A 23067-nucleotide genomic window follows, 5' to 3' on the forward strand; every position below is an offset into this window, starting at 1 on the left:
AGTATGAAAGAAGTTCAGGAAGAGAATGTATGTCATTGTAAACACTGCTTTCTCTGAGATTATGTATTGTGTGATCTTCAGACATGTGAAAGAACAGGAATAAATGCAACCATTATAATCTACTGAATAACATATCTCTCCTAAAAGTTTTGTATAAATCATCCAGTCCTTAGAAATTCTGATAACAATATTTTTCTTTTCCATTATATACATTTTTAAATTAAGTATAGACAAACATTGTTTAGATAGAAACCTTATGTTATTTCTTTGAATTACCTTAAAGAAAAGTAAACTGTAGAAGAATATAATATGAATCTGAAGTTTTTGGTCAATATGACACTTTCCCATATCTCAGTCTTACTGAAGACTGGGCTTTGATATATGCTAAACTTCTGGATTCTGAACAAAAATAGACGTAATCATTTGAAAAAGCAAATATTTAACAGCAAATAATCAAAATCCTACGGGCTAAATAAAAAGCTATGTGTAATCATTACTGCTATTGTACTAGAGATGCATTACATTACCTAGGACATTATAGTACCTAGGTTGCAGTCCTAAACTGGTGAAGATACTATTTAAGTCTACTTTTAAAGATACTACAAAAAGATAAAAGATACTACAAAACTTTGACAATAAAAATGCAGTCACTGACCAGTAGGATTAGCAATGCAACTTTTGAAGGGGTTCGTAGAAATGGTTAAGAAAAGTTTTGCTAATCTTTGGGTAGTAGAACAAATAACTTTCTACATTTCACAAAGTCTTTATGAAATGGACTTATGAAAATGAAAAGTCTTATGAAATGGAGTTTTGTCTCCCTTAGGCTGGTACTGAAAAATGAAGGGGAGGCTAAATTCATCCTCAGCTCTTTAATCCACTATAATTGATCTAATCACTTGTGAGACATGGGTATATTTGTATTTCAGTTTTCCACTGACAAATCAGGATCATAACAGAGATGCGATCAGTCTCTTTCTTCTCTTGGCTGGACCAGTACCATAGAACCAGAGAATCTCAGAATGGTTGAAGATGGAAGAGACCTCTAGAAGAAACTCAGGCTCCCTGCTCAATCATGACCACCTGGAGCAGATTACCTAGGAGCCTTATGATTATCTCTAAGTAGGCAGACATGTCTGAGCAAGATCCATATCATTGTTTGCAGAGTAGTTGTGACTTGTTCTCTGTTTTGTATTCTAATGCTGATACCATTCATAAATTCTGTTTTTGCAGAAAGAAACATTGGCATGATTAGAATGATCTTGCAGTCATTTTGTGTGCATAGATGGGAAGGTGTGTATTTTGGAGTTAGATGCGGCATGGCCTTCCCATCCACAAAGTGATTATTCAGATTTTGAAGTGAAGTAGGAAGAGCAGATAAAATCTAATCTGATATAATCTGATCTAATTTTAGCTCTGGAGTTCTAGAGTATGGTAGGACCATTTTTTTCCCACGTTTCTGTTCCCACTCAACGTAGACATCAACACAGACTACTTCTGCCTCCAGAAATTCAATGCAGCCATGTCCTCCAAGACAAGACTAGAAATAAAAGGTTCTGAGTTTCAAATTTAACATCTTAATCTGTACTTGTCTCACAAAATACATGTATTATTCAAATCATAAATCTGGTGTGGAAAAGTTTCATTATCTGGTCACTATGGCCAAGGGGAAAAATTAAACTCTTTTCTCTGGTGCATGGTCTGTCTTAATAAAATCATAATCTTAATTTCTACTCAGCACATACACTCAGGGAACACTGTAGTAACTGACATAATTTGTAAAAAAAAAATAAATAATAAAAATAAAAATAATAATAAAAAATCCTTTATCTGATATTTGGAATTTTTTTCTTCATGTTTTAAAATAAAAGTAATAGATTTTAAAAAACAGAGATAAATAAAAATAAATAAAATCTATTTTCTGAATAAATTTACTTGTACCTCATGTTCTCCCATCTCAACCTTTCAAGGGATTTTGTTCATTTAGGTAGAAAAGAAGTGCTGGAGAAGCATATAGGGTATACATTTTTTAGAGCTGAAATTCTCCGTGCTGAAAGGATAGTCTAGACTTAAATTGAGGAATTTGTATCTGTTGCAACAGCATCTTTTTTGCAGTTTTGTTTAAAGTTGATACTACCAATGACCTTTCTTAACCTATTATCTTATGACTGTCCAGAATATTTATCTTTTAAAGATGGAGAATTGTCACAAGTATGTTGAAGAACCTGAGTATTTATAGACTTCTTCAACAGTTTTGTCTCTGCCCTTCCATTCAGGAGGAAGTATCTAATAACTCTTACTGTTCCCTGGACCTTATTGATGACTTTCCAAGGAGAAACTGCAATTTCTGGCTCCCTCTGATGGTAAACATTGGAAAGATAGAATTCTAACTTTGCATTCAGAGACAATATTCTACTTGTATTATTATTTTTTTTTCATATGTCAGTCTTGGTTATAAATGTTATTGCTCCGCTCCTCCCCCCACCCTTCACCCCCCCTTTCTTTTTTTAGAGCGAGAGAATGTTTGTGACACACTTTTTCTCTTTAACTTTGGTATATGACTCTAACTAACAGATCTCTAATACTTTATGTTCTTAAAATTGCAAATTAGCATTCTAAGGCTTTCTCTTTCCAGGTTTCCATAGCAACTCTTGTACAGCTTATTCATTAGAAAGAGTTCTGTTTAATTGATCTCCTAATGTATTGCTTAATAGTAACTGTTAAGCAGTCTTTTGTTTCCAGGTCATATTTAGGGTTCACATATTTGCATAAAAGCATTTCATTAGCTGAAACCAATCATTATTAGTAATTTTCTTTTTTTAGTTTAAAATAACTAAACCCTCATTGAGATTTTCTGAATAGCAAATATTTATATCTTGTTGAATGGGTTTTCTCTGTAAGCCAGGGTGCTTTGTTTCTCTGAGCAGCAAGAAAATTACAGAGCTTGAAAATGTTAATCAGAGAAGACAAAAAGAAAGTGGCTTTTTTTCCAATTGAAATGTAAATGCACAGTGACGATAACCATAGGCCACAGGCAATATTTGATGACAAAGTTGTAATGGATAAATATCCTTTAAAAATCACAGTAATGCACTGCACAACATCCCAATGCGTTGGGATTTTTTCTACTATAAATAATAGTGCTTTTCTTACATCTTAGGGTATGGACAAATAAATAAATAAATAAATAAATAAATAAATAAATAAAATTCTTTCTATTTTCACAATATTGTTCTGTCAAAAACTCTTCTCTTTAAAGATAGTCATCTTGGGTGAATATTTTTCTTCTCAAATATTATTAATTTATTTTATTCTGCAAGAGTTAAAAGTAGATTTATTGCTGACTGGGGTACATTTGTCAAAGAAGTCACACAGTCTTACAATGAAGTTTAGTTCTAAAAATAGGAAAAAAGTGTTACTAAGAGCAATAATTTAAAATCTTGCTAAATAAAAATTACTGTGCAAAAATATAGAGAGAGTTTCAAGCATCTTTTCCTTAACCACCTTAAAAAGAGCTAACCCACCAAACTTTCTGAAGGCTGTGTATGACTCAGTATATGTAGTTAGACCCAGGTTGTACATGCTAAGAGTTTGGATCACAAATTCACGTAATTGAGAAAAAATCTGGGTATTCTAAAATAGATTTTCATTGTCGTTTAGTATTCTTTCATTGTTGTTGTTGTTTTGTTTGTTTGTTTGTTTATTTGTTTTGGAGGTTGATAATGTTTAGGGTTGGTTTTCAAGTTTTGTTTGCAAACATGAGAGCTTTAAACCTGATTCTTTTCTTTTATTTTATTTTTTTAATGAAACCTGATATTCTCAAACACAGAACTTTAAGAAAAATCCCTGAGCACAGAAATATGGAATGATTTCTAATGAATTCCCCAAACTTATCAGGAATTATATAATTCTAAAACCAATTAATATATTTCAGATCTCAAAACTTTGAGTAGCAATTGCTCTTCTGAGTACTCCAGTACAGTTTTCATAACTTGAACAAAACCCTCAATATTGGAAGAGAATTGATAGGGTCTACAATGAAAAAGAAATGAAAAGGTTTATTTCCTAAGAAAATAATGGCAAAATTGCTGTTGATATTACTAATATTGAGATATTATGGTGAAGGTATTCAGGAAGAGAAATGACTGTCATTAATATTTATGATAAACCATAAACTGAACATAGCTTACCAGCTCAAAGACGCTAGTTGTTGTCCGTACTTTAGGACTGTACTTCTTGCCCACTTACAATTTTAAAGAGATAAAAAGGATCTCTCAGGGAAAAGTTACTTGATACAAGCTTTTCCCAAGGTCTCAAAAACTGGTTTTATTTTTTATCCTTTATCTGCCATCTGCTGTTCCAAAAATCTTCCCCAAGAAACATGAGGCAGAATAAGTGTAAACTGATATGATTTTACGTATAAATGAAAATAATAATGGAAGATAGTGTTATGGTTACACATTATATGTTTTCATGAAGAGGTAAATTTGCATAGTGAAAACATTTACTATTTTGCATATTCCCTATGATATCTGGGGAAGATGGAGGAACAACTTACTTTAAAGTGAAAAAGGGCATCAAGGAATTATTCTGCAGAAACAAGATCGTTACAGTCAGTTCTGTTACACTGTTATATGTAGAAGAAGAAGAAGGTAATTTCTAAGATTTAGATATTTTGAAATATATGTTTAGTTACATGTAATGTAAAGGTTTTGGGTTTTATCAGCATTGCTGCTGATGATGATATCACTTAAACAGTTTTCTTAGGGGGCAGTATGAATGATGATAGTCCTTTCCATCTCTCTGCCATCCTCTTCCCCCCTAGAAATAAACAAACAAAAAACATTTTTCATTTATACTTCACATTACTCTCCTTCTCTGCCTTTGATCTTTTTTCCTTGCTCTTTGAAAGGCTTTGAGTATAGTGATAGAGTAATAACTTTATAGTCTTCAGTGATGCCCACCTGTTCTTAGTTTTAGAAATCTGTCATGTGAAACGAGCCCTAGCAGTAATATACCAGCTACTACAGGACAATCAAATATATTGAACAAAGCCAGTGGTTTGGAGGCAGTTATACTTGCTTAATCATGTTGTTTTCTCCTACAAAGAGGGAGACAAGAAAGAAATGAAGCACAAAGGAGCTAAAGATGCAGGCTCTTTTAATGCCATTCTCCAAATAGCACTCTTGAACAACTGATACGAGTGTGCTTTAAGATGTCTCAGTAATTTAAAGACTTGGAAACTATATGTTGGATGCATCAAGAAGGAAATAATCTATAGTCTCAACAATTTTCTTGCAATTCCTCTGCTCTGTGAAGTTCAGCAAGCCACTTTTGTTTTATGACACAAAGAGCATGTGAGAGAGGAACAGATTAATAACCTATTAACATAATATTAACATCTACTTAACCATGTCTACTTGTGAAAGTGCAGACAGATATTATTTTGCTTTTCCTATACAACTCTCAGCAGCAGAAGAACATGGAAGGTAGTGCAAAGATCAACTCTAAAAAAACTTCATTTCAGGAGCCACGTAGTTCGAGCTGAAGTAAAGCTAATATGTCATGCTGATTGATATGGATGAAGAGCACAACACTGCACAATGTATCACAATGTCTCTCAAACTGAAACTTACTTTTGTCTGGCCTTTTTAGTTCTCCTAAGCTATTTTCCTACATGTCAGACTCCACAATTAAAATGAGTCCATGTCTCACGTGTAGTATACACAATTATCTTCCATTCTCACTTCATGAAAAATGGGACACCACTGAGCTTTATTGATTGCATTACCCATATATCCCTGACTGAAATAGATTAGGCAATTGTTTCACAAGTAATCTTATACATAAGGAGAACCAAATGCAGGTGAGAGGTGAGTCCCACAGACAATAAATCTTTAGAACAAGAGTTTCACATAGAATTAAAAGTCTTATGCATTATGGACAGTGTCTTGATACTTCCAGTGAAGCTACCCAGGACTTAATTTTCAGGTAATGATTCTCCAATATAGCATCCTTTTTGTGCACTAGAAAGTTGATAAACTTTGAACACTTTTTGTTGTCATCATTTATGCTACTTCTGCGTTTGAGCCCTTGAAGTATGGGATTGAAATTCATCTTCCTATGAACAATTCTCTCTCATCTCACTATATCTTGTACTGTTTTTTCCTCCATTTATTTCCAGGAGCTCATCCTACCATTTTTCCTTCTTTCTGTTTGGCAGTACCAAGGGTACTGCTGTAACAAGGCTTTGTATTAAGAATCCAGATTGATCAAAGACTTAGGGTATTGCTGCTGTCTTAGGTGCCACTTTGATAACGATGTTTGTCATCTGTTTTCGTCTTTTGGAAGGTAAAGATTATTCTTCATGAAAAGGACAGAAAAGAACACCTCAAATATATTCCGTTACAAGCACAATGTTCATTTCTAAGCATTCAAAACATGAAAACACTGTGTATGTATTCTGGAGAACATTAACTCTGTTTAGGCAACTTTGAGATCCTACTATAGTGTGATTAGTGCACCTTCAGACAGAAGCTTCAAAGGAGAAGCATTCAAGTGACGCAAAAGATAGATAATTTAGCCTAAAAGTAGAAAATATCTGTCAACATATATGAGAGTAATATTTGCTGTAAGTTTGGCCAGACAGCAAATCAAACATTTCTTCTACTGTCTTTTCTTTGACACACACACACACACGCACACAAACAAAAAAAAAAAAAAAAAAAAAAAAAGGAGTGAGTGGAAATCATGAAAGTGCAACAAAATAACTGCTACATTTTATAATTTTTCTCTCTTATAAAAAAAGCTAAATTTATGAAGTGTGATTATCTTCCAGAACTGTTTTCTAATAATTATCTCAATTGCATTGCTAGCAGAGCATGCAGTTTTCATTTATCAATAAGACAATGATCCTCAAAACCAGATTATACAAACAACCAATAATCATTATCTCCTCATCAATCTCTAATTTGTTTTTCCCATTTTAAAAATCCGCAGTAGACCGTAGATTCCTCAAGAATATATTACAACTACCTTATATCTTAGAACGTAACCTTTTCCTCTGTGTATTGTGGTTTAATTTCAGGACTAGTTATATCACTCTGTGGTGTGCTCAGTGTGGAAGATATAATAAGTCATAACAGCAGCATCCACTATTCCTTTTAAATAGGTTTCCCAGCAAAGGTTATAGATGTTAAAGCTGCATGTACCACTAATACTAGGCCCCTGCCTAGATGAAGAAGAGGAAGATGGCTGATGTTTTCCATTCAAACTGTCTGTAGCTGAATTGGTTTGACCTAGTGCAGGTGTCTTCACCTACAGAGAATTTTCCAGAAGGCCAGGTTGTGTTTGTTCATACAACAGCAATGTGGCAGGGACTGTAGGATTTTAGTTTATCAGAACTGGATATCTCTGCCCAGCCCCATAAGTGCTGTATATTCTGGACCTGTGAGGGTTGTTGTGATATGTGGGAGCTAGTGGAGGGGCTAACCCTGCAGTCTACTTGCTGGGACTACCATATTGATCCCTGACCTTGTCTCCTTGGCTTTGCCATGTCTTCCATGGAGCAGGGTCATGTGGCTCTTTAACATCAAATATATTCGTGACTTTGCTCTGTTGTGCTTTGACATCCAAGTTGATTTAATAATACACCACCATTTAGTTCTCAAACCATGACAGTCTCCCATCTGAAGCTTATCAAGAAGGCCATCTTATTTTCAAAGACAAAAGAGATCACAATGCAATAGGTACTCATCTAAGTGAAACATATTGAAAGTATATCTTTTTCTTGTACTTCCTGTATTTAACCAGAATAACACAGCATCCCACTAAAACTTGTTTATGATGATTCTGTAAAGGTAATCAAAGAGATAAGAACCCTCTGGGAGGGAGAAATGTGGCCTCCTGTCCAAGGTGAATACCTCTTTGTATATGACTACCTTCTAGGAAAAACAAGCCAGTACTAAATTGGAGATTTCTTGCTCTCCCATATTTCTCATTGTGTGCTACCATGAAACTTTTAAACCAAAGCTTAGTTAAAAGATACAAGACTTAAAAAGATACAGATGTAGCTTATGATTCAGTTGAGGGTATTCAGATAGACTTTCAAAATATAAACCTATATTTTAAATGAGGCTGATAACACAGATATTTCCAAGAAAGACAAAAATTAATAATCAAAAATAGATATGCAAATACTGTCTTCCAATCCAGCATATTAAATTAGCCAATGGCTTCTCTCTGGTTATTTTGCTTCTTCTTTAAATAAGAAAAAATAAATAAATAAAGGAACCTAAAGCAAGAATTAATTAACTGTAATACTGTTTTAAATTCTGTAATATAACAGAATCACAGAATTTCTAGGTTGGAAGAGACCTCAAGATCATCGAGTCCAACCTCTGACCTAACACTACCAAGTCCTCCACTAAACCATATCACTAAGCTCTACATCTAAATGTCTTTTAAAGACCTTCAGGGATGGTGACTCAACCTCTTCCCTGGGCAGCCCGTTCCAATGCCTAACAACCCTTTCAGTAAAGAAGTTCCTCCTAACATCCAAACTAAAACTCCTCTGGCACAACTTTAGCCCATTCCACTTTGTCCTATCACCAGGCACGTGGGAGAACAGGCCAACCCCCACCTCGCTACAGCCTCCTTTAAGGTACCTGTAGAGAGCGATAAGGTCGCCCCTGAGCCTCCTCTTCTCCAGGCTGAACAAGCCCAGCTCCCTCAGCCACTCCTCGTAAGACTTGTTCTCCAGACCCCTCACCAGCTTGGTCTTCCTTCTCTGGACTCTCTCGTGCACCTCCATGTCCTTCTTGTAGCAAGGGGCTCAAAACTGAACACAGTACTAGAGGTGCGGCCTCACCAGAGCAGAGTACAGGGGGACAATCACTTCCATAGCCCTGCTGGCCACACTGCTTCTTATACAAGCCAGGATGCCGTTGGCCTTCTTGGCCACCTGAGCACACTGCTGGCTTATATACTGTGATCAGTATAACAGTGGTATTACCAAACATTACAGAGAAATAAAAACCAATGCTGCAAATATTGAATATGGGTAACTCTGCAGCAACTCCTACCCCTATATCCCCCCCCCCCTCTTTTTTCCTAGGCAAAGGAATTTCTCTAGGTTACTCTAGACAAAGCAATTCATACTAGAAATGATTACCATAACCAAATCTTCTGTCATTCCTTAAATAACATCGTTACCTCTTAAAAGCCCGAATAAATCCAGAAAGAATAACTAACTTATCTCATTTAAGCTTTCATGTGTATTGCTACTTTTTTCCTCTCAACTGCCTATTTATTGGCTTTAGCCTTTCTCATTTTAAATCTAAGATAAACACGATCAGCTTACTCACAGTCATTCAGTATCAGAATTAGAAAAGCTTTTTTTTACACCTTCTCAGGTTTTTCATCCTCTTCCATAGTCAATTAAATGTTTATTATTTTATATATGCTAATCTATGGCCATTTGGGATCCTTTCCTGATTTATTATTTATAGTCTGCATATTTCAGACTGTGAAATATAAGAATATTCATTCAGGTAAACAACCAGGATAATCCCTTTCTTGCTCAATTCAAGGAGAATTAGTGGCTGTTTGTGCTGCCCTGAAATTATCCCTGACCTTGTGCAATGATCTTGACAGGAAAACACCATACCTCAAGGAATCACTAGTCCACAAAACACTCAACTGAAACAGGTCCAGGCTGTCTTGTGTTACAGAAATCTCTTGGCTGCAGGATAATCTTAGTTAGCTACCTGAAATGGAGAAGCTAACAGCAATTACACCACCTTGCCTTTATCCAACAGTACACAAAGTTCTTATGTGGCCATCATTTCTCTTTGACTGTTGTCAAACCTCTCTTTCCACATAAGAAAATCATATAATAGGTTGTGAGATGTAAAGGGAATCTGTGCTGCGGACAACATCTGCATACTATACTGTACATAGGTTGGAATGTGGTTTGATGCTACACTACCTGAGGCTCCCACCATCTAAAGGTGTTTGCGGTTATCTGTGTTATTCTTATCTTACAATGTTAGCTCTAATAAATAAATTTTTAAATACTACTTTACAAAGCCTCAATGTCTTTCTTACTTGCATCATGATGGACTAATACTTCCTGGGGCAAAACACCTTGTATATCAAGTAGAGAAATAAAGACAATAATTCATATTGAAAAAAACAGGGTCAGAAAAGATTTGAATCCTTAGTGTTCAGAAAAAGGTTTCTGTCTGTCTTTCAGGGAGAAAACTTGTACCCTTACTCAAGACACTTCAGAGGTTTGAAGTGTCTTGGATAAATAACTGAAATGCTCATATATTAGTAGAAAAGATGATAGCACCTTTAGAAATAGACCCATTTAAAATCACTATCCCTCATATTTCAAGATTTCTTACACCTAATATCTGTGTTTCAGAACATGTGGAATGCAACTTCTGATCAAAGATGGTGCTTAAATAAAGAATCTTCTGATGACTACCAGTAACAAACCAGCGATGGAAATCAATCCCTGCAAAAGCTACATACATTTGCTGTGGTGATATGTCACCAAAGTAATGGGACCAACTTAAAAAAGCAGAGGTAAAGGTCATGTGGTAAATAAAGGGAGAAGGAAACATGGAGACACAACTCCTTGCACCTAAATGATATGCTAGCGACATTTTTGGTTGGTTTAAAATAAAGATGTGACTGCAATAAGTAATATCATCTTAAAAGCAGAAAACAGAGATATATTTGATTTTTGACCTTACCATTTGAAACACCACTCCTCTAGACATATGCTGTTAGAATTCATCCAAGGGAAAGAAAAAAAAAAATAAAATAAAAAAAAAAAAAGACATTAAAATAAGCATACATTTTTCTAAGTGCAAATGAGTTTGGAGCTAGCTGTTCAATGTATAAATAGTGCCAAAAGGCTCCCTTAATGGGTAGGTACTATAACATCTATGAAGAAGATTTCTACTTTGATAATTCTATAATAATTGATAATTGAATAATAATTGAATAATTCTTTGATAATTCCGGTATAAGTAATTTAACTGAATTTTCTGAGATTGGACCCTGATCTGCTCCAGGTGAGAGTATTTCCAGGTGAAAACATTTCCTTTTCTTTAGTGATGGATTTCTGGCCAGTGAGGTCATGTCATCAGCTTAACTCGACAAAGTCCATGTACTGGCCATCTAAAGAAAGATGAGAGTTCTGTCAGGAAGACATAAACAAAACCTGAAGCTCTTTCAAAGCCTTGGGAAGTCTGATATAATACTGAGGAAAGACAGAGAAATCGTGTAATAATTCAGGATTAGGTAGGATGAAGCCTTTCTTTCCTAGCAAAACTAACAATTTTTCAAATGTGATTAGAATAAATTCTTTCATTTCAAGCTTTAACCTACAGATAGTGTAGGTTTTTCCTTCAGAAGTCCATTGACTAAATATGTTTGATTTGATTGTAGGAGCACAGATTGATGATGGAAAGCCATACATAAAATTTAATAGAAATAAACATTGAAGGTAAAGATACCAAGTGTTTATAGATAGCCAAATGTATCCTGGAAGATGTCATTCATATGGACTGTTCTCTCTTATCTCTATTTTTCAATAAAGGTTATATCAAGTTTAGTTAACATTTTCTTTCCAATAAATGTCTTGGGATCATTTCATGTTGGTTTATCTCCTCCTTTTATAAACAAGTAAAAATCAGAAAACAAGTTGAATAAACTAAATGTTTGTCTAAAAGCTGTAAAGAGAATACTGCAAAAGTAATATACAGCAAAAACAAAAGTAGAAAGTACAATTGGATTACAATACATAACATACTGTTTTGGTTATTTGCACGAATTGCTTACATATTTTATGTGGTACAAATGCTGATTTTTCTATTAATTTTTACTAATCTGTGTTTATAAAATGTATTTTGGATGGTCTTGGAATGTCAGCTACATTTTTGGAAATGATAAAGTCCTGAAGATATACTGATTTGGTCTTAGACAACTCTGGGAGGAAAAAGAAAGTTTGAAAGGTCCTGAATTATTTGCTCAGGATATCATATTAAATCTACTTCCTGATGCTGTTATTTGGAATTTAATCCTGATCTTCTAATTATTTGACATTCATAATACAGAAGCACCTAGTCGTCAATTATACGGAGATACACATAGGAAAAGCCTTGGGCTTATTCCATGAATTGAAGATATTTGGGGTGCAGACATACTCAATACAAAAATCTAAAATGATATAGTATATAAGACAATACAAAAATAATTCATGGTTTATGGGCACTTATGTAGATAACATTAGAGTGGCCTTCTAAAGAAATATTTGTCATCTTGCCTATTTCATTCAAAAGATGTGTATATCCCACAACAACTATGTAAGGAGGGGAGGGAAGAGAAGGGGGAGGCAAAGGGAGGGGGGCAAAGGGAGGGAGAGAAGGGGGAGGGGGGAAGGGGAGAGGGAGAGGGGAAATATCCTTTCTACCTGAATGTATTCTTATGACAATTTGTATAGAAAAAATTGTTCTCATCAGATATTTTTCTTCTTACAGTGCAACATTAATACCTCTTAATGTTAACACTGATATCTACATAATGATGAAATAGTTAAAGTGAAAAGTTTTATCCACTTTGCCTCTTCATAATTCATGACATTGTTAGAAAAAAATACATATATTTTTCATGAAGTAATGCATTTAAGACATAGATTGTTTGCATAGTAAGTGCTCAAGAGTGACATGATCTGATAAAAGGGTTTAAAAATGTCTGGTCTTGTAGTAATTTATTCCTGTTACTCCATAAGGTGGACTAAGACAAGAAAAGATTATTATAAGAGTGAGCAAGAATTATTTGACAGATAAGATGATTGTGTCGCTAAACATTAAAATATTAATAGGAGTAACCATCAGGAGAGTGCAAGTTCCTATACTGCAGATAACATCAAAAACATATCTAAAGTAATTCAGAGATTTGGCAGGAACAAATTGACATGCTGTATTTTAGTTAAAGAAATCAAGATTGGGGCCATATTCAAGGATGTATTATTATACAGCCATGTGCAGAAACATGCAGACATACCTGAAATTAAGGTTGGTCTCCCTGAGTCTTCTACAGGTCATGACCAGTGGAGGATACTGAAGAAATAAATAATAACAGGGCAAGAAAATAACAAAAATCTTCTTTCTACGACTGCTGGGTCCAGTCCTGTTCAACATCTTCATCGACGACCTTGATGAGGGAATAGTGTCCACCCTCAGCAAGTATGCCAATGACACAAAGCTGGGAGGAGTGGCTGACACACCAGAAGGCTGTGCTGCCATTCACTGAGACCTGGACCGGCTGGAGAGATGGGCAGGAGAAAAACAAATGAGATTTAATAAGAGCAAGTGTAGAGTCCTGCACCTGGGAAGGAACAACCACACGTATCAGTACAGGCTGGGGGACGACCTGCTGGAGACGAGCTCTGTGGAGAAGGACCTCAGGGTCCTGGTAGATGACACGTTGACCATGAGCCAGCAGTGTTCCCTGATGGCCAAGAGGGCCAATGGGATCCTGGCATGCATTAAAAGGAGAGTGGCCAGCAGGTTAAGGGAGGTGATCCTCCCCCTCTGCTCTGCTCTGGTCAGGCCTCACCTGGAGTACTGTGTCCAGTTCTGGGCTCCCTGGTACAAAAAAAAAGCCAGGGATCTCCTGGAAAGAATCCAGCGGAGGGCCACAAAGATGATACAGGGCCTGGAGCATCTTCCCTATGAGGAAAGGCTGAGAGACCTACAGCCTGGTTCAGCCTGGAGAAGAGAAGACTGAGAGGGGATCTCCTCAGCATATATAAACATCTGAGGGGTGGAGGACAGAAGGATGTAGCCAACCTCTTCTCAGTGGTTTGTGGGTGTAGGACAAGGGGCAATGGCTGCAAGTTAGAGCATAGGAAGTTCCGCACAGACATGCGAAAGAACTTCACGGTGAGGGTGACGGAGCAGTGGAACAGGCTGCCTAGGGAGGTTGTGGAGTCTTCTTCTCTGGAGATATTCAAGGCCTGTCTGGATGCCTACCTGGGCAGCCTGCTCTGAGGAACCTGCTTTGGCAGAGGGGTTGGACCCGATGATCTTTCGAGGTCCCTTCCAACCCCTACAGTTCTGTGATTCTGTGATTCTGTGTGATTTCAGGAAAACAGCTTTGAAATGAGCAATAGAAAAAAAGTCAAGTTAACCTGTTTCTCATATGATCATACCATTACACTCTATCTAGCCCTCATGACTGATGTGAAAGTCTGTTAAATCAGGAGTCTCATGAGTCACCTTAAATCTCTGTCATCTAATTTTATAATAGTTTTCTGACTTACGAAACATACGTAACCTAGTTCATCTGCATTCTTATTCTCCAAAAGATTACATTTATTCCTTTATTTACTTATTTATGTATTTTAAAATGTATTTATATTTTAGTTGTCTTGGTTTCAGTTAGAACAGAGTTAATTTTCCTCTTAGTAACTGGTAGGATGCTATGCTTTGGATTAGGATTAGAAGAGTGCTGATAATGTGCTGCTGTTTTAATTATTGCAGAGCAGTGCTTACACCAAGCAAAGGACTTTTCAGCTCCTCACTCTGTCCTGCCAGCAGGCAGGCTAGGGGCAGAGGTTGTGGAGTCTTCTTCTCTGGAGATACTCAAGGCCTGTCTGGATGCCTACCTGGGCAGCCTGCTCTGAGGAACCTGCTTAGGCAGAGGGCTTGGACCCGATGATCTTTCGAGGTCCCTTCCAACCCCTACAATTCTGTGATTCTGATATTCTCTGATTCTGAATTTTATTACCATCCCAGCTTCTTCCAACAGAGAAAGAATCTCTATCGTCATATTTATCAAGTTTTCATGTACCTTTCATCTGTTACCTTGTCCACTTACCTATTATATTCATTTATACAAATTTCTGGTATGCAATGCAATCTATGTCAATAAATTCTGTGATACGAATTTTCAGAGTATGAAAAAATTTTCTTTTAATTCATTTTTAACCTGTTTGCCTGGCAATTTCAATAGGCATCCCTGTTTATGCAGAACGGAAAATATAATTTAATTATTCTCAGATAATCATCTTCTTTCATTCTATAAATCTCTGTCCTATCATCACTCAGTCCTGATTTTTCCCAGTTTGAAGAGTCTTACATTTCCACATCTAGAAGTTACCACTTACCTCTTATAGTCTAGTCATCCTTCATTGTGACATTTTCTGGATTTACCACGTTGTTTTGAGATCATGAGACAAGAACTACATGAGATCATCAGTACATTGTAGAAAGTTATTCATTTGTTTTTACTTTATAATCAGACCTAGTCAGTCTAGTAGATTTGTGTAGGATATTTTTTTTTCTCTACAAAAGCTTTGTTTTCCCTTTCAATAATAGTCATTATAGAATTCCCACTTGACATTACAAAATTTGTGTATGCATTTATTAACATTATTTTTATGCAATTCCTGTTAATGTGACTTGTATAGCATCCATAAATTCTATTCTGAATATCTTAAACTCTGCCCTAAATTCCTTCTCCAAAATGTGCACCACAGTGAATATTTATCTTGTCAATCTAAGCAATTCAAAGAAATAATTTGAAATCCATAAGCAATATTTTATAAAATTCATGGTTGAGTATTTGTCATTTTTCATTTCAAGAGTTTGTTTTCAAAATAACACTTCAACTACTGGCAGTTAGATTCATAAGACTCCTTAAGAAATAACTTCCTTAAACTAGTAGTGAATTCATTTAGATTCCTATGAAAGATACATATGTTTGTTGTTGTTGGTGGTGGTGGTGGTTGTTTGTTTTGTTTTGTTTTGTTTTGTTTTCTGCATGCAAATCCACCCACATACTCATCGCCCTTGATCAGCTGTGTGCCCCATACAAGACACAAAGCAGAAGAGAGTTTTGGAATGTGTTACAAATATCCTCATGTTCAGATGACAAATTAATAGAGTCTTCTCAGGGAGGCAAATAATGCAGGTTCACAGAAGAATTTTATAACATTGAGAAGGGAAAAAGGTCAGGAAACTAGCAGCACAAGAAAAGGGAGAAAGATATTTTTTTTTTCTTTTCCCTCCTCAATGGAAAAATCAGTTCAGTGAAGAAAGCTGGGAAATGTTACTTTTCCATATACTTGATAATAATGGGAAAAGTTTGTGTTATCAGTGTTGAGAGCAGTTCACCTTATGTTAAAAAATTGCCTGCTTTGTTCTGTCAAATATCATATCTATGGAGATTATCTGATAACAATCCTGAGAGTGAGAAAAGTGTTTTTAACCAGGTTGTGTAGAAGAATGTGGAACCAAAATAAAGGCTTAAAAGCAAGTTTTAAGAATAAAAAATAAAATTATTGCATTGTCTTCAGTACTGTACAGTCTTTGACAATGTATATCATTTCCATTGACAAAATATCATTTCCATTTTAAATAGCCATGCTAGTAAATTAAATTGTCCAAAGGCACACAGCATGTCAGTAGCAAACATAGTAATAGCATCTCACAACTTCCTATATAAATTAAAAAGTTGGGTTTTTTTGTTTGTTTGTTTGTTTGTTTTTAAGTAATAGGAAGAAAAACATCATGAGACTACAGATAAGCATCTGTATGAAGCTTGTAGAAATGAAGATAGGAATTGGTTGTATATACCGTCTATTTTGTCTGTGTGTGTATTATGAAAGCCAATTAACATTCCATTCTACTGTGATTTCAATTGTCTGCTACCACTGGTGGGGTACTACAGTGTTCAACATAAACAGGGCTCATAATTTTTCTCTAAATATTAACTAATGTACTCTTAAATATGAAATAATAACTGTTTTTTTTTTGTTTTTTTTTTTTTTTTTTTTACATAGATATATATTCATGAAAAAAAATTGCATGTATTTCTAAGTCTTTCTACCTCAAAAGTATATCTCATTCCCTCTATATTAATTAAATGAGAATGCAAACTCTCTCAGTAACTTAAACTTTAAAACACATCTCTTCAGCTTACAGAGAGTAATTTGCATCCATAGATCCTGGTAAAATATCTGGTTGGATATGATAATCTGTTGGGAAACTTGTGATAACCAAGTAGCAATCTATTCCCTCTAAGATCTAAGACCTTGGTTGGCCCAAAATATTGAAATGGTGCTAACAAAAATCTTTAATGGCAGTGTTAGCCTTTATTTTGCTTGGATTTATCTGCATGATAAATGTAACTTAATTGCTTTTCAGTGTTTGTTTGTTTGTTTTTGTCTTTTTTTTTCTTCTTTTTTTAATACTCATGAATTATGACAGAAAAGAAATACTGTGCCTTTTTTGTTCTGTCATTTTGCTATGGATCTTCACTAGACTAAAGCAGTTATACTCTTTCTCGGTAAAAATACTGATACAGTAAAATTTAGTCCTTTGATTATTATTTCTATGTATTTTGAATAGAATATAAAGCTTAACATTATTTATTTTACCAAGCAAATGAGTTCTTTTTAAAATAGTGGGGATTTTGTTGTTGTTTGTTTTTACTTGCATCGTTTTTTCCATTACCCTCACAGGCAATATTAAAGATGTGTTTCATCTTAAACGTATTATCCTTGTAATTGTCCTATTTTTGCCCAATTCAGTACCTTGGAAGAATGACCTGAAGGTGGCTGACAGGATTTTAAGCAGGTATTTGTGTCATGGAAGTTACTAGTCTTTAGAGGATAAAAGAAGAACTCACCATTTCACCTTACTGCTCTGTAGCCCTCTGAGATAAAAGTGGCAGTTCAGACACTGGTATCCAGCCCGAAATAGCTTTTTCCCTCCACTGCTTGATCATATTCAGAGATCTAAACAAGCCAGTTAAGTGTTTTCTTGCTGTAACAGTCTTTCAATAACAAGCTGAAAGTCCATGCCATCCTAGTTTTCATTTTTGCCTCTATTTCACTGTGCCTAGATTTAACCATCTAGCAAGTCACCTCTGACCATTTGTTTGACTTTCACATAACAGACAGCTTTTGATGCAGCATCTTTGAAAGGACTAGTGATCCTAATATAACATTAAATACTACTAACAAAGAGAACATAGGCCATACATCCATGGGAATATCAAGAGTGTCTTCATAGACACAACGGAGCTAACATTACAGAGACATGGCAGTAAAAGCGTTATGCAATACATAAAATTTATTTCAGTGTTTACAGCTTAGCCAGCTGTGCAGCAGCAAACCAAAGCCTTCCACTTTCATGTACAACTTTTTATGTTGGTGTGCAATGAACCTGGCTGAAACAAATTAGGTGTATTCTGTTTTGTTGTTGTTGTTTCTTTTTTGTTTCTTTCTTTCTTTTTTCCTTTTTTTTTTTTTTTATATATATATGTTTTTGTCTGATCTCCTCAGTGTGCATCAGCTAGCTACATTACCTATTTTATGCTGTACATAAACTCCCAGTTTATGCTGTACAGCACCATCTTGGGTACCTTGTCTTGCAAAAAGCCTGAAGTAAGTGACAGCTCTTGGATTGAGGCATAGCAACACACTGACAAGAGTCAAGAGATTCTTGGTCAGGTAAATGTCTTGAACTCCTGCTTCTTCTCTCCTTCTCTTTCTCTGATTCTCTTAGTTTAACATACAGCAGCTGGTACCTTTCATTCTACAGCTGTTACCAAATATTTAATGATTTTGCAGTCTATCAATTTTGGAGTGAGTCATTTTGCCTGACAGTTTTATTTAATTTTCAAAACCTCTCCATGCTACCATGTGACTATGGGGCCAGACGAAATCTATCTGCCAACAGGTATAAAACTAACACAGAAATATATTTTAAATGTCTATAGATGTAATGATTTAAGGATCAAATCAAATCCTGTTGTAGAAGCATATTGACCACCAACCACACTGAGAATCTCATCTGTTTGTGACCGAGCTGGATTGTCTTGCTTTACTATCTGTGCAACTTTGAAATTAAAGTCTACAAAGGCTGAGACCAAATATAGCTAAATGGCCATTCTTTAATTATTAACTCTGATAACAATGACTCTTTCTTTCCTATGAGAATATGGTCACATGAGATATTAATTCATGATCTTCAGACTGGATTATGGAGTGGTCATGTGTTCTGGATTTGAGCAGCAGCCTCTATTCATCCTCAGATACGATGATGGTACCTCAATTTCAATTTTTATTTTTTTTTCTTGTTCCAGCCCTCAGTTTAGTTCATCATGTCAGTCTAAGATGAATGACTCTTTTATCAGATTTCATTAGCCACCACAGGACAATGACTACATCTCCACCCTCAGCAAAAAACATAGGTTACTGAGGCCAGGACTACATAGGAGAACAAAATAAAATAAAGTAGTCTTCCTTTAAGAACTAGTCTTCCAACTTCGACCTCTTCCAGGACCTGCTTGGGAGCGTCTCATGGGATAGGTCGCTAGAAGGCAAGGGTGCTTGTGAGAGCTGGGCTGCATTTAATCAGCACTTCTTCCATGCATCCTGGTGCATCCCGAGGAATAGGAAATCGGGGAAGGGGGGCAGAAAACCTGCATGGATGAGCAAGGAGCTCATCAATAAGATCAAAAGCAAGAGGATGGTCTATGAAATGTGGAAAAAGGGCCTGTCCTCTTTGGAGGAGTATAGATGTGTTGTCAGGGCATGCAGGGACGTGATAAGGAAGGCTAAAGCCCACCTAGAGATGAGGCTTGCAAAAGAGATAAAGGATAATAAGATGAGTTTTTTCAAGTATGTAAACAGGAAGAGGAAGACTAGGGATAATGTGGGTCCCTTGCTGAATGAGGGGCCTGTCCTAGTCACAGGAGATGCTGAAAAGGCAGAGATACTGAATGTTTTCTTTGCTTCAGTCTTTGCTCCAAGGATACTCCCCCAGGACTCCTCACCCCTGACAACAGGACAAAGGGTCTGGGAAATGGAGGGCTCCCCCCTATTGAACGTGGGAGTGGTTCAGGAGCGTCTGAGTGGGCTCAATGCACACAAATCCATGGGTCCCGATGGGATACATCTGCGTGTGCTAAGGGAGCTGGCAGATGTGATCGCTGAACCTCTCTCTATAATCTTTGAAAGGCCCTGGAGAACGGGTGAGGTGCCTGAAGACTGGAGGATAGCCAATGTCACTCCGGTCTTCAAGAAGGGCAGGAAGATCTGGGAAACTACAGGACAGTCAGTCTCACCTCTGTCCCTGGAAAGGTATTGGAGCAGCTTGTTCTGGAAGCAATCTCCAAGCAATTGGAAGAGAAGAAGGTTATGAGGAGTAGTCAGCATGGATTCACCAAGGGGAAGTCATGCTCGACCAACCTCGTTGCCTTATATGATGGCATCACCAGCTGGGTAGATGGGGGGAGAGCAGTGGATGTCATCTACCTTGACTTCAGCAAGGCTTTCAATACTGTCTCCCATGACATCCTACTAGCAAAGCTGAGAAAGTGTGGGATAGATGAGTGGACGGCAAGGTGGGTTGAGAACTGGCTGTCTGGCCAAGCTCAGAGGGTGGTGATCGGTGGAGCAGAGTCTGGTTGGAGGCCTGTGACTCAGGGGCCGGTGCTGGGTCCAGTCCTGTTCAACATCTTCATCGACGACCTTGATGAGGGAATAGTGTCCACCCTCAGCAAGTATGCCAATGACACAAAGCTGGGAGGAGTGGCTGACACACCAGAAGGCTGTGCTGCCATTCACTGAGACCTGGACCGGCTGGAGAGATGGGCAGGAGAAAAACAAATGAGATTTAATAAGAGCAAGTGTAGAGTCCTGCACCTGGGAAGGAACAACCACACGTATCAGTACAGGCTGGGGGACGACCTGCTGGAGACGAGCTCTGTGGAGAAGGACCTCAGGGTCCTGGTAGATGACACGTTGACCATGAGCCAGCAGTGTTCCCTGATGGCCAAGAGGGCCAATGGGATCCTGGCATGCATTAAAAGGAGAGTGGCCAGCAGGTTAAGGGAGGTGATCCTCCCCCTCTGCTCTGCTCTGGTCAGGCCTCACCTGGAGTACTGTGTCCAGTTCTGGGCTCCCTGGTACAAAAAAAAAGCCAGGGATCTCCTGGAAAGAATCCAGCGGAGGGCCACAAAGATGATACAGGGCCTGGAGCATCTTCCCTATGAGGAAAGGCTGAGAGACCTACAGCCTGGTTCAGCCTGGAGAAGAGAAGACTGAGAGGGGATCTCCTCAGCATATATAAACATCTGAGGGGTGGAGGACAGAAGGATGTAGCCAACCTCTTCTCAGTGGTTTGTGGGTGTAGGACAAGGGGCAATGGCTGCAAGTTAGAGCATAGGAAGTTCCGCACAGACATGCGAAAGAACTTCACGGTGAGGGTGACGGAGCAGTGGAACAGGCTGCCTAGGGAGGTTGTGGAGTCTTCTTCTCTGGAGATATTCAAGGCCTGTCTGGATGCCTACCTGGGCAGCCTGCTCTGAGGAACCTGCTTTGGCAGAGGGGTTGGACCCGATGATCTTTCGAGGTCCCTTCCAACCCCTACAGTTCTGTGATTCTGTGATTCTGTGTGATTTCAGGAAAACAGCTTTGAAATGAGCAATAGAAAAAAAGTCAAGTTAACCTGTTTCTCATATGATCATACCAATACACTCTATCTAGCCCTCATGACTGATGTGAAAGTCTGTTAAATCAGGAGTCTCATGAGTCACCTTAAATCTCTGTCATCTAATTTTATAATAGTTTTCTGACTTACGAAACATACGTAACCTAGTTCATCTGCATTCTTATTCTCCAAAAGATTACATTTATTCCTTTATTTACTTATTTATGTATTTTAAAATGTATTTATATTTTAGTTGTCTTGGTTTCAGTTAGAACAGAGTTAATTTTCCTCTTAGTAACTGGTAGGATGCTATGCTTTGGATTAGGATTAGAAGAGTGCTGATAATGTGCTGCTGTTTTAATTATTGCAGAGCAGTGCTTACACCAAGCAAAGGACTTTTCAGCTCCTCACTCTGTCCTGCCAGCAGGCAGGCTAGGGGTGCAGCAAGAGTAGGGATGGGACAGACCCAGGACAGCTGACCCAAACTGGCCAAAGGAGTATTCCATATCATCTGATGTCATGCTAAACAATATATAGGGGTGGCTAGCCAGGATGAGGGGGCCAGTCAGCAGGTGGTGAACAATTGCATTGTGCATCACTTGTTTTGTACACATAATTATTATTAGTACTATTATTATTGTTGTTGTAGTTGTTGTTTTTATTTTTCTGTCTTAATAAACTGCCTTTATCTCAACTCACAGGCTTCACTTTCCCGTTTCTCTCCCCCATCCCAGAAAGGGAGGGGGGAGGGTGAGAGAACATCTGTGTGGTGTTTCGCTGCCAGGCAGGTTAAACCACAACAAATTACAGTTATTTAAAAAACAAAATATTGAGAAAGAAGGGAGAGAATACAGGATTTCACTTCCCACTGTATAAAAACTGTTTTTTAATTTATTTAAAAAAATAAATCTTCACCTTTTTCCTTCCTTTATCTTTTAGGACTGCTGACTTAATAATTCATGGTAGTTTCAAGGCAGTTCTTTACAGAAAATCTGTTGTGTAAAAACATTTTTTTAGCTATTCTCAATTACTGAAAAATAATCTAGTCATTTTAAAATGTAATTATTTTACATTTCCTCCCTGTTCCCGTCAATTATATTTTTCATACTAGAGGTAGGCTCAGTTGGAACTGCTTCTGGTGTGGTTCTGCTAGCAAAGTAATAGAACAAACTTCATATTATGGGACATATTTTGATTTTCAGAACTTCTAAATGCATGAACTTTTACATTTGGTTAGAGGCCAGTAAAAGACTTCATATACTATGTTTATGTATATGTGACTGAATGCAAATATATATCAAAGCATGTTTATCTATGTGTGCATGCAAACACACAGGCATGTCTGTCTGCACCTTTGCTGCTCATTCTAGCAGATTGACAGGACTAGTCACAGGGTGTGACTAACCTAATTCTAACAAAAAAAGGTTTGTTGCAAGCCAGTGTAAAGTTAAGAAGAATGTTATAGCCTAGAAAATATATACATACGTGTAGCAGAGTATCCGTATCTCTCTCTGAGTCTGGCTCCAGTTTCTTCTATTTAGTTTTC

At 37.0% G+C, this 23067-nt stretch overlaps 1 long non-coding RNA gene across 1 annotated transcript in view; it reads right to left on the reverse strand.

Annotated features, from left to right (window-relative positions):
* LOC116501141 overlaps positions 1-23067 on the reverse strand; it is a 37674-nt gene that overhangs the window by 12827 nt on the left and 1780 nt on the right. The window contains exon 2 of the long non-coding RNA XR_004254372.1: positions 13078-13133. This is a non-coding gene — a long non-coding RNA (uncharacterized LOC116501141). The remainder of the gene's footprint in view (positions 1-13077; positions 13134-23067) is intronic.

The sequence above is a fragment of the Aythya fuligula genome, chromosome Z, assembly GCF_009819795.1.
Source record: "Aythya fuligula isolate bAytFul2 chromosome Z, bAytFul2.pri, whole genome shotgun sequence".
Lineage (NCBI taxonomy): Eukaryota > Metazoa > Chordata > Aves > Anseriformes > Anatidae > Aythya > Aythya fuligula.